A 12,995-nucleotide genomic window follows, 5' to 3' on the forward strand; every position below is an offset into this window, starting at 1 on the left:
CGGAGTCAGGAGCAGAGCTCTGCGAAGGTGCATTCTGATGAGCCGAGAGTGCAGTTCGCCAATTGAGGGGCGCGAAAGGGGGCGGAAGGGTATGGGTATGGGTGGAGGAGCGAGGTCGAGTGCTGGCTAAATATGTAAATTAATGAAACCAAGCCGAATGCTGCCGCGGGCCCTGGTACTCGTGGAGGTTTCCCCTTTGAACTATTTTTGGGTTTTGGCGTTGACGAGTGAAGGCTGAAGCGATACTGGTGGCAAGTGCGGCTAACAATGCCGCACTTGGAAGGTGGCAGGGCGGCCAGGGGGTCACACTTGACATAACAGCCGCAATAGCAGCTAACAACCTACGCGGCAGCGACAATAAAAGCAACCAAAGGACGAACAGCGAACAGCGAACTGCGAACTGCACTAATAACTGACACACAATGACATGAAAACAGTTCCTAATAAACACTCGAAAGCGTGTTTTGCCTCCTTGCCTCCACTTCACTGCGGTAACCCTAGACACACAGAGACACAGAGGCACATAGGCACTTGCAACCCAATAATAACTGTGACCGCATTGCGTATACGTCATGTGCCATTGCCACAACAATGGCCGCGACACTGCCGACGAGGCAAAGTTTTTAATTTCCTGGATATATTTATTTTAATTACAAGCGACTAACACTCGAGAGCACACGCCGCCACGGAGCTGCGGCTTTTTAATTAATGAGCAGTTAATGAAACTACAAATGTCGAATGCAGGCTGCACCTCCCCAGTCCCCACCCACTCCCCACTCTCGTATGTTCAGGCATTTTTTTGCGAGTCCTAATTGAGTTTTTATTTGTTTGTCTGGCATTTTATTCGGTTGGTTGTTTGTCTGGGGTTTGGCTAATTGTTGGTCAATTATAAATGTGGTTGAATGACGCTAAAAGCATAGATGAAACTGTACCATTTTGCTCCCTGCCGCCCCGCTGCTGGCCGACCCAAAGCCATTTCGACAACGAACATGGGTCTCCCCTTGCACTTCTGGTGCTTGTTCTCTGAAGAGCCAAGGCACTGCCTCTATAACCCGTAAATACTTCTGTTAACTGCACTTTCCGCTGTGCCCATGACCCCGGTAATGGCTTGCCCGCCGCCCATGCCCTACTCTCCCGAAGCAATGGCACTTTCGCTTTAATTCGAGCTTTCTTATCATCGCAAAACTATCGTTTTATGGCCCGTACGCAAACGACAGATATCTTCGAATGGCAATAAATTATTTTCGAATGCTTCAGCAGTGCTCCGGCGTATCTGCACGTCATTTGTCAATCGGTAATGGACGGTAATGGATATAGACGCTATACAGACACTATCAGTGCCGCCCATCTCCTCCACGGCGAACAGCAACAATCGAAAGCCTTTATCTGCAGCATGTTTATTTTTCGTTAATATAAATCACTTAGCACATCGGCGTAATCGAGCTCCCAGCCCACGCCACTTAGCATGGGAATCTGCCGAAAATGAGCAACAACCAAATTCAAGTTTCGCTAATAATTGGGGGCTAATAATTCTTTAATTACTTTCCTTACAGGCTGCGATTAGGTGCGAAAGGTGGAGCGGGGGCGTGCCCCCAACACGAGAACGCCCACGCGGCGACTGGGGAATTGGCTGAAATTGATGGTGGTCAGAGGGCTCCTGCAGAAGGGAGCCACAAAATGTAAAATTCTGCTAAAGTTAGGAAAGGTTTTTAGCAACCTGAACAATCGATCCCCATCTCCCACACGAACACGAACACACACAACACACAGATATCCAGTGGAATTTGTGCCAAAGCTCGACACTGATTTTGCCTAAACGATAAAGTCAGGGAAAGGGTCCTTTATGCCCAGGACAGAGCAGAGCAGGGGCGCAGAGCAGGGCGGACCAGGCCAAGCATAACAGTTTAAATGCGAGCTGGGTCTATTAAAAAACCAAATGGAGTACACACCAGCACATATCCACTTAGGGTGGGGGGTGGCACTGGCGCTGACAGGGTGGCCGGGTGGCTGGGAGGAGTGGGCGAGGGCGACATGCCAACACAAAAGCCAACATGCAATTTATGAAGCAGCTTTTTGCTGGCGGGCCCGAAATGCTCGTTTGAAGCTAACGAAATGCTGCAGATAGGGCCCGACCTGCCCGAGAACGAGGGGGGCCATGGTGGGGAGGGCAACGGGGGGATGACAGAAGCGTAAGCAGGAAAGCGTAAAAAAACATCAAGTACAGGAATGCGACTTGATTACGGGCGAGCCAACGAAGCGGAAATGCTCTCTCGACATTCGACTTGTCGGTGATTGATCGGCAATATAGGAATGAAACGTTCTACAGTATTTCCCAATTGTGGCCATTCCCAGCTGGATGTGGGCTATAGACCTCATCAGTCCGATTCGCAGACTCGCAACGGGCTCGCCTGATACATAGATTGTTCTCGTTTTTCCTGCGAAGAGTCTTTAAGGACCCCACAGTCACGTGGACAAAGGGCACAAAAGAACCCAGCAATCTCTCCCAGCACAAAGAGTAAGATGGGACGAGTCAGAGGGTCAGAGCAGCCTGGGTGAGTAGTGCAGGCCCTGAAGTCTGAGGATGGTGCTGGAGTAGAGTGCGGTCGTGTCTCCAGGGAGAGCGACGCCAGTGGAGTCGTGGCACGTTCGTGGCCAATTGTTTGCCTGAAGAACACTCCAAAGTACGTACATACAAGCCTATTGAATTTATAGTAACAAACATAAACATATCCGCGATGCGGGGCCTCCCCTGTGGTAGCTTGCTCTGGTAGAAAAATGATATGCTGAAGCCATTTGTTATCCTTAAGCCAATTTGGGCAGGAGTCAGAGCCACCATTCACTTTCCACCGTCTCCCATTCGAAACTCTGTTACGTGGCATCCGTGATCCGAATCTCACGGCAGCCGGCTAAAATTTGCATGCAGCCAGGTCAGGGAAAGTTACCTTTACCCCTGGCTTCACTCCCCTGCACTCCACTCCACTCCACTCTATTCGATCCAGTGCAGGGGTCAGCCGTTTTTATGTTTTTGGCTTTTCGATACGTGAAGCTCAAGTACAATTTTCAATGCTGCATTTATTACAGCAGCTCCTGAAACGTTGCAAAAGTTATAGCTCCGCCCCGTGCCCGTTCCCGTGCCCGTCCCCGCCCCGGCCTTTGTTCTGTGCCCCATGCCTCATATATTAATTGGCTCCACAACAAAGGTGGCACAGAAATGGCTTTCGTGTCGAGGGCTGCAACTCTTTGAGTTTCCAATATTTGGGTTTCCATTTCAAGTGCTGTTTTTCTTTTTTCTTTTTTGGCTATTTAATTACACTTCTCTCAAGTTCAGAGAATGGCCACACAACGAAGTGTTGCATTCCAATATTGGGAAAGTCTTTCAATTTCGTTTCGGGCGGAGGAAGTTAAGATTAAAAATTCATTCGTTTTTAATCAGACAGGCAGCTGTGTGTCCCATTAGCTAATGAGGCATACATATATTGTGTGTATCGAATGGAATATCGAATCAGTGGAAGAACAGCTTGTGGAACAGATCCCATCCAGCTGGTTGCGAGCGGCATCAGCTAGGAATAAATACTGTTTATGGGGCTTTATAGAGCCAGTTTTTTATGTGCGTTTCAAACTTTTAGCACCACCCCCGAAAAGGCATAAAGAGGGAGCCCTTAACCCTTTCGCCTGACACAGTTCTGTCCGTCCTCGAACCCGGACTGGAACTACCTTCTCGTGCAGGCGCCCTGTCCTGTGGCCCTGTTCCCTTAAAGCAATTGTCCGCGACCCAGAGCAGAAAGCAAATAATTTTGGCAGCGAAATGTCACATTTTATTGTTTGTTCCATCATATTGGGGCTGGTGGCAGCGAAAGTGGAGCAGACCCGAGTCAGAGGCCCTTCATGCCATGGCCTAATAAAAGTGCGAGCCGGAGTAGGAGTCGGAGAAGGAGGAGGAGCGGGAGCAAGAGCCGGACTGTTCCGACAGTTGCTTCATGGGACATTCGAGCAAAACACGACCCAATTCCAGACGTGCCTTATCGCAGGGCTCGAGTCGGGGACTTCCCGGACAAAAGAGCAACAAACAGCAGTAGCAGAAGCTAAATAATAATAGAAAACAAAAATGTGTCACGACTCATGGCAGAAGCAACAGCAACAGCAGCAATAATTACAATACGAGTAGCAACGACAACTATAACACGTCAACATTTAACAAATTGTTATGCAGATTTCGTGGATGGGAATTTCCCATGAGCTTTCTTAAAGGCTGGCGGAGGAAAACCCAGGAGTGTACCCCCTCCACCCCCAATTAGAAGCGATTTCCGCTGGCGCTCAGCACACGCAATATTGAATCAATTACAGAAATGGCTCCCCCGCCGCTCCCTATCTGGGGCATCAATCTGATTACAATTGAACATAAATTGGACTTGCCCCAGTCCCAGTCCCAGTCCCTCTAGCAGTCCCCTCGCCGCACCATCCACAAGCACGAAAGGGATACCCTCTTTGAGGAAAAGTAATACCAAAGTGGGGAGCAAGTTTTTTAAAAATGTATGCCAAAAATTCTGGGAAAGTTGTGATGAAAATACAGCTGTAACCCACAAGAAATGGGGCACGGGTACGGTAATGAGAGTGTGCCAGAGTCCTCCCCACATCACATCCCTCGGCAAAAGGGTTCCGGCCTGGCCGCAAAAACCAGTGACGTAAAAAGTTTCCATTCATCAAGGAAAATGGCTTTGAAGTTTCCAGTGAAGTTCTAGCGAAACTAAGATGGAAATTAACTTGGAATTTTGATATTATTTTCTGGCTCTTTTTCCGTCTCCGTCTCCGCGTTGCGGTCGCTGCTGACTAGTGACGTCATCGACATAATTACGTATACGCCGTGTACAGCGGCCCCTATCTGCCAGGCAAGGGATGGCGAGGTGTCGATGGAGTTTTGGTCTCCAGCACTGCCTGCCGTTGCCATTGAATGTCATAAAAATGTGTTTGAGGTAAGGTTAACAATAACAAATAAACATGTGTCTCTGTGTCTGTGTCTGCGAGTGTGTTCTGTGTGTATGTATGTGTGCAAATGTGCAAAGGAGAAGCGAAAAAGAGGGAAAAAGTGTAAACAAATGTAGAGCGTTGTTGGGTGGGAGAGAGAGCCCGTGTGGATGTGTGTGTCCGTGTTTCTATTCATTTACAAAATGCTGGCAAAAGTTGTGGCAATAAGACCAAGATGACGACAACGACATGCAGGAGGTGGAGCAGCAGAGGCAGCGGAAGGGGGCAGAAACAGCGGGCGGCGGTGTGGCAGGAGTAGGACGAGTGGCAGATGGTATGGGCGTTACTGGCTTTTCACTTTCGTTCGTTTTTTTTTAAGTTTTACGCTTTTATTTGCACACTCGCACACAGCTGTGTAGCTATTTACATATGTATGTATGTGTGGGAGGATCACACACACACTCACCCATGAATATATTAAATATAATTTGATTGAATGACGAACCCGCAAAACAAGTCTCATTCCATTCAAGACTGCATTTTGTAATTTATTTACGATTTAAATTCGAATGGAAAAAGGGTTTTGTTTGATAATATTAATATTTATGTGTAAAAAAATACAAAAATTAACTGAATGCAATTCCCCAGAGTCGATTAGCTGTGAACAATCGGTGTTTCAGTAACCAAAAAAACCCTTAAATGCCCATATCCCTACTCATAAAATCTCACAAAATATTCTGCAACTAAAAACAGAACAAATAAACGAAAAATTCCACAATTTTGTTGTAAAAAATATTTGCATGTTGCTTTCAAGCTCATTCGTTTCGTTTCGGTAATCCTTTGAGGGCTTTTTGTAGATGGATGGCAGTGCGTAATGTTCAACCCTTCGTAGAACCTGGAGAATGTTTTTAATTTTTTGATGCCTGCCCCAACAGAAAATTTGCACAAATAATTTCAAGTTGCCACATCTCGAGATGAATTCCTGCGCTGACGCCATCCTTTTGTTAGCTCGACTGACTGACGCACGACATATCGTACGAGTATATGTAAATATTTGTCTAGAACAAGAATTAAGTGAGAAAGAAACTCTTTTGCAGGGTAGGAAGGAGGAAGGAGGAAGGAGGAAGAAGGAGGAGCCTCTGCCTAGCTTAAGCGCTTCTCATGGCGAAAATTATGTACATATACTCGTCGTACAGCATAATTCCGAGCTTTCTGCACACTCCCCCACACACACACACTCAGAGGGGAGGGGGAGGAACATGTCTATTTCGCCCTGGTTCCATTTCCGCTTCCGCCGCACCGTCTTCGGCTTCGTCCGTGCCTTCTTCTGCGTCGCAGATGTGGGGGCGTGTTCATAATTTATTTCTGGGTAATTGACAGTCAAGTTAAATGCTTTATGGATGCCAGTGGCCAAAATGCTGTAGTTCCAGCGAACATCACCTTAAAGAACTTCGGCCCACCCAGCCTGCTCCCCGCCTGCTCCGCTGTTAAATGATGCGTAGCATTTCACACTCAATTTGTGTCCTTCCCGACGAGAATGAGAATGAGGATGTGGATGAGGAGCTGTTCGTGGTTTATTAATGTCAAACTTATGCAAATACTCATTTCAAAATTGACAGCCAAGGGCTTACAAATTAATTAATGCCCCATTGGGCGGGCACTGTCCGATGCCGTGGTCAAACACCAAGAGGAGATTGTAACGTTCCGGTCCAAAGTTTTTGCATTTCCCTCCCTTTTCACTCTCCGAACTCGTGCTGGCACAAAGTTTTCCAGCTGCGGCACAAGTTTTCCTCTTTTTTTCACTCGCAGCAGGCGTGCAGCAGGAAAATGCATAAAGTGAATTAATTCAGGCCGAAGGTAACAAATGATGATAAATAGTTGCCATGTCAACGACAGCCCCTACCACCAGCCTCCACCAGGTACTCCTCTCCAGCAATCATGGCTGAAATGTATCCTTAATGATATTTTCATTAAAATTCAGCTTCCAGTTTCCCATTTCAAGCAATCAACTGGGAAAAGATGGAATGTCTAGTCTGCATATACATACATATGTATCTATTTATATGTAAATATTTTTTTTTTGACAATTTGTAGCTATGCATAGAGATATTTCGCATGAAGAAAATAAGGAATAATAGGACATTGCCTACAGCTGAAGTCTAGTACTAGTACAAGTAATAGTCGTAAATATATCTGGTATGTCCTGGCATTTCCAACCATTTCTGCGGACAGTAAAGGTGGCATGAAGGTGGCACTCAGTAAACAAATAATTTTAAAGATATGGATTCGACAGGGCCGTGATGCGTGGCCCATCAAATATAGCCACTGAAATAATACATAAATGGCCCCCTTTTTTGTCCCATTTTTCCATAAAGTAATCTCGATTCTCCAGTAAAAACTATGGAATATGTCTCAACTAAGGATGTGCGATTCCCTGAAACCCTCAGTACTTTATAAATCAAATCATACCTGGCATCACCTTCTATATATCTTTATAATTCGCTACGTAGAACAATGAAAACAGTTTCGGGCCATTTCCATGACAAGTTTACAAGTTTATGTTCGATTTGCTGCGGTCGTAAACGGCTGTGGAATGAATGCCTTCAACATTGAGAGGGTGATCCAGAACGGACTCTGCCATACCCCGTACTCAAACGAGAGAGGGAGAGCCTCTGAAAAGCTGAGGGATCGATGAAGTGACTCCACAGCTGTTATTGCTACAGTCTGATATTGCCCCATTCTATCGATGCATGGGTACCAAAGGAGTGAGGCCATCTCGCAGCTCGGGGCCACTTGTCTCCATCATCCCCGACATTTGTCAAGTTGTGAAATTTCCAAAAGAGCTCACAATGCTGACATGGCTAACTGGGCTGCCGCTCAGAACGGGTCAGATCTGGTCGGGCTGCATTTTCTCTGGGATTAGCCGGGACTCAATTGTGCAGAGATTGGACTGCATGAAAATGTAATTTGGGATGCATTCGTTACTCGTACTTTCATTGGAGCAGTGTCCTTATTTGTGTGCATGGCTGATGATTGACGAGTGCAGACGTGTGGCAAAGCGTTTTCGGTGGGTGGGTAATTGATTTACCAAATAGAAATGCAGCCCCTAGCCCTTACCGCCCCGTGCCCACCGGTGTCGATGTCCCCTACTTGGATTGGATGTCAGACAGGCGATATAATTTCGGGCACGTACAAAACCATTTCCCATGCTATGTTCCATCCCTTCGCCAGTGTTTCTCCCGCTTTAAATTTCTGTGCCTGTCTCCGTTTCAGTTTGGGGCTCAGTTGTAATTGCCACATCGTCGCCCTGTAGTTTGCAATGGACCGAAGTAAATTGGTGTGACAACCGCAAGGGCACGTGGGGCAGTAGGCCATGTTTCGCATTTGTTTTAGTTTTCCAGGCAATCCCCAGCACGTTCGGGGCATGAAAATACATTTCTAATAAAGAATCCAACACGTTTCGATACCCCTCAATCGGGTCTTATCGTTCTGTCAGTCATTTAAATGTGCCACATCGATTTCTGATCACTCTCCTAAATTAAAACCCAGCTCTCATACACATGTAGATACATATATGGAACGTCGTTTTCAGACAAGTTTTTGGGGCACAAATATGCCTCATAGTCAAGGGTATGCATTTTTTCTCTGTCCCAAGAAATAGCTTGTTTCATTTGATATTAAAAAACAAGTTTCACCATACTAAGACCTCATTATATGCATACTGTTAATTTGTATCAATTAAAACGATGTGGAACAAGTACTTATGTGTAAACCAGTTCAACTGCTTTTATAATCTCCAAACTCCTAAGATCTCCCAACTTAGAACCCAGCTCTCTGACTCCACAGGGTATGCCCGGCTTCGACCAACCTGAAGCGTTTCTTCTGGTCTCATTCTGTATGGTTTTATCATATCTCGTATATGTCTTTATACATATCTCTATACACCATGGTGGCTGTTGTTGTTGCTCATTTGTTTGCTGCTTACTTGGCAGATTCTTTGGGGAATTTAATGATTCTTTCGTGTTTCCGAAAAAAACCTCGTTTATTTCTGGCTCTAGAGAATATATTTTTTTTTTACTTACAGATCAAAATCGAGCATAGAAATCGATAAAGCCCTAACGAATTGGCTTTTCTCTGCTGCCTCTCCTCCTCTGCGGCCAAGAATTTGGCTGCAATTTGGCTTAACGACCCGTTAACAACTGAATATTTGAATATTTAAATAAAATCTTATAAATACAAATTTGTTTGTGGCGGCTACACGCACACACCCACCCATACATACATACATATATGGTAGATGGAATCGAATATAGATCCAGTACAGGGGCCGACATATAGAGCTGTATATCCAATAAAATCGGACGTTGTTTCCGCCGCCAAAAAGCCCGAAAACCCGAAAAAGCCCAACGAAAACAAATATTCCCCTAGTAAATAAAATTCGATTTTGTTTTTCTTTTCGAAATTTTTGGAAAATGTGTAGTGCAATATATGCAGTTCGCTTAGCCCTAGGCTCAAACATGCCTCAAAATGTTTACGAGGGGTGCTACATATATGTATGTATGTGCTTCTAGATCTATTCGTATTATTTCGCTTACACGCACCTCACTGCCTGGATTTTGTTGGTGTTTTCGTTGCCGTTGTTGTTGTTGCCTCTGCCGCTGGTGTTGGCCCAGGCCACGAGCACAGTCAGCAGTATTCAAATTGTACGATATTGGCCTGTTTTGCTCGACTTGTTTGCAGAATATTAGTATGATTTCTTTTTGTTTTATTTGCTTTGTTTTGTTCTCTGTTTGAGCGTTCCAACTCCAAGCTCACAGCACTCACAGATACACTTGCGGACCAAAATACAGATAGAGATACAAATTGAGATAAAGATATACGCTAGTGGGGCCGCTCGACCGTCCCTCGCCGCCTAGCCTAGCGCAACACCGCATCGAATGAACTTGGTAATTCTCACGCGTTCGCCTCACGCGTTCGCGTTCGCGTTCCCGCGCCGAGCGCAGCCGATTTAGTTATCCACGTCTCGCCAAAGTACAACCAACAGCGCCGGCTTCTTATCCGCAACTAACGGCGGCAGAGCAGAGCAGAGCATCCAGCACCCAGCACCCAGTACCCAGTACCCGGAGCACGGACGGACGACGAGCGATGGAGAACGGAACAGCACGGAGCGGACAGCAGCAGCGTTCCCGAACGAGTGAGCGAACATCGTCGTCGTCTTTGGTGTTGTCGTTGTCGTTGTCGTTGTCGTTGTCGTTGTCGTTGTCGTCATCGTCATCGCCAGCGTCGTGGCTTGTGCGAAAAGCGTTGTTCTGCACATAACAGACCGATAACAGTTCTCTGTTAGCCAATGTTCTTCCTCCCTCACTCGCTCGCTCGGTCTGGCATGGCCAAACTGTTGCCATTTCGTGTGCATGTGAGTAGGTTGGTAGGTCACTGCCTCGTGTGTGTGCTAGTGTGGGTGTGTATCTGAGACTGCCACTGTGCATGTTCCAGGCATAAGTTCATTAACGACGGCCACTTCGCGCAACAGTTTCGCTGTTTCGCTGTTTTGCTGTTTCGCTGTTCCTCTGTTTGTTTGTCTGTGTGTTGTGCGTGTCGTGTACATGGCTTGTATCTGTTACCGTTACGCGCCCCACACCACCACACCGCACCACTATGCCCGAGGATACACAAATTTGGGGGTAATTGCCGGGGGAGAAACAGCAAGCCCGTATTAATGAATCCCCCCCGATTTGCACGTGCTGCCGCAGATTCCTTTGTGCGCTCGCCCGCCCCAACGCGCGTGCCTTCCCATCCTAGAAAGGGTTCATTCGCGGTATTCGATGGGCGGCCGGATGATTGAATGGGATTCCGGGAAACTAACCAAACTAGAGTCGGTTGTTGCAGACTGGGATTTGGGTTTTGGGGTTTGGGGTTTGGGGTTTGCTGCCCGAAGCAATCGAAACAATGAATACAAATAAGGCCTGCTGGCTCAAAGGGTTCAATCGGATTTCTTTACACTCGTTCTTGGATAAATAATATATTGTATAGCTGAGCAGTTCTTTGGCTTTGACTGACATGTGTATATAGTCCCGGGATTGCAATTAATTTTATTTTGAGAGCTATTGATTGGATTCAATGAATACACTTAAGCGCTCGCGTAATTCCAAAAAAATACAGACAAAAACTTTGATCTAACCATCAGTACTTTAGTGAAAGGATGGGATTAGACGAGAGGGATATTTTAATTCCGTAATTCCGTTGCTGAAAATTTAATGGACAATCTGAATTGGCTATAAAGACAATACTATAATCATTATTTAATCAAAATTACTATTATTTCTACCAATGTTTAGATAAATACCAGCTGGATCGATAAATGAACATCTAGATTATAATCGATGATAATATGTGGGGGAAAACAGTCTATTGTTGGAATTGTCTCCTGATTCCGAACTGAATTTACAGATAAAAAGCAGTGTCTGCGCACAACTATAGGTAGATTCGAAACTCTAAAATATGCCACTTAATTTTGGTGTTCCCAACAGCCAAATGGTAGTAGTAGGAGTCCCCTCCCAATCTCTGGGGGGGGTGTCGAATTGTAATTAATTTGTGCATGTGACGAGCGCATTAACTGCCGCCGCCACGGCAGATGCTGGCGGAATTTAGCGGCCGCTTTATGGCCATCTAATTAGCTGGTCGGAAGGCACTGGCCAAATCCCAAATTAATTGGGAATTAAGCGCACCGAGAGCAGTGCCACGCGACCATGGCCCTCTCCGTAGCCTCTGGCTAAATGTGGCCATAAAACAGTGGGCGAACGGGGTCGTGGCCCCTGGCCCTGGTTCCGACTGCTTCGGACTATGCAAATAATAAAACCGAAATTTGATATTGATTCTTTCTCTCTGGCAGTAATAAAACATACACGGCCATTCTCCTACTGCCGCCCCTAGGCCAGACGGGAATCGTAAAAGGAAAATGTGAAAAGTCGGGCACGGACACACGCAGAAGGGAGTCGGTCAGTGGGAGGGGCAGCTGCCCGAAGCCTCTGGCATAAACTATATTTAACAATATGTTTATATGGTTTATGTTTTTGTCCCGGTTCATTCACCGAAGTCAGCAAATTTGTCCTTTTATGTTTGTATTTCAAATATGCAGACGGTTGGGCAGGGGCACGGGGGAGAATGAGGGCCCTAGGAGGGCCCTTTGCAAGAGCTATCCACTCGAGACAAATATCCCTCCGGCTCAAGCAGATGTGTAGTTACGGGGCTGGGGGTCGAGTGGGGTAAACTTTTATTATTTGCCCAGCTAGAAAATTATGAGAGTCGAGATAAGTCGAAATTGGCATACTCTTCAGTGGGCTCGCAAGTCCCTGGCTGGCAGTAGGAGAACTCACGCTTGTTTTTCCTTCCTGCGAAATGAATACCCAGAATTCCTATGCAACCCATTGTTATGGGTCGAACGGCTCATCAAATCGTCCGAATCGCTGATGAATGGAAATTAGTTGAGGGATTTGTGGCTGGATAAACACTCGTGGATGCCTCCTCGTAATTCACAAATCCATTTCCCATTTGATTAGCCAGCATATTTATCACTAAGTAGCCAAAAAGTAGTTTGTCTAGGCCCATTCCCATTCGCCCATCCCCCATGCCCATCCCCCCCTCTCCCACTCCCCTCGTGTGAGCTTTTCTCATTGTTATGCGTGGTATGCACAATTTTTCTATTTTTGTTATTGCAAGTGCTTGTGTGTGTGTGTGTTTGTGTTTGTGGGGGGTGGGTACATGCGTGCGATTTATTTGCTGTCACCACAAGCACCAGCACAAACATCAACACAGATACACAGATACACGCACACATTAGCAGAGACTTTCGCACCCTCAGCCAACACTTCGGGCCGCAAATTAACCCGGGCACGTAGCCCGCTTAGGCGGCCTAATCAAATAGAAGCGCCGAAATCAAACAACGACACCAGAACCGGAGCGCCAGAGCGCCGGAGCCCCAGCACGAAAAGCTAAGTAAATATATGTGCCTGACACCCACAGAGTGGCGGAGTTTT

General features: G+C 46.3%; 1 protein-coding gene across 1 annotated transcript in view; it reads right to left on the reverse strand.

Annotated features, from left to right (window-relative positions):
* LOC6590610 (potassium voltage-gated channel subfamily KQT member 4) overlaps positions 1-10,066 on the reverse strand; it is a 33,276-nt gene extending 23,210 nt beyond the window's left edge. The window contains exons 1-2 of the mRNA XM_026986599.1: positions 9,920-10,066; positions 9,564-9,793 (exon numbers count right to left, since the gene is read on the reverse strand). The gene's annotated coding sequence lies outside the window, so the exon portion shown is untranslated. The remainder of the gene's footprint in view (positions 1-9,563; positions 9,794-9,919) is intronic.
* Positions 10,067-12,995: the final 2,929 nt, after the last annotated feature.

The sequence above is a fragment of the Drosophila persimilis genome, unplaced genomic scaffold, assembly GCF_003286085.1.
Source record: "Drosophila persimilis strain 14011-0111.01,24,50 unplaced genomic scaffold, DperRS2 tig00000002-arrow-pilon, whole genome shotgun sequence".
Taxonomy (NCBI): Eukaryota; Metazoa; Arthropoda; class Insecta; order Diptera; family Drosophilidae; genus Drosophila; species Drosophila persimilis.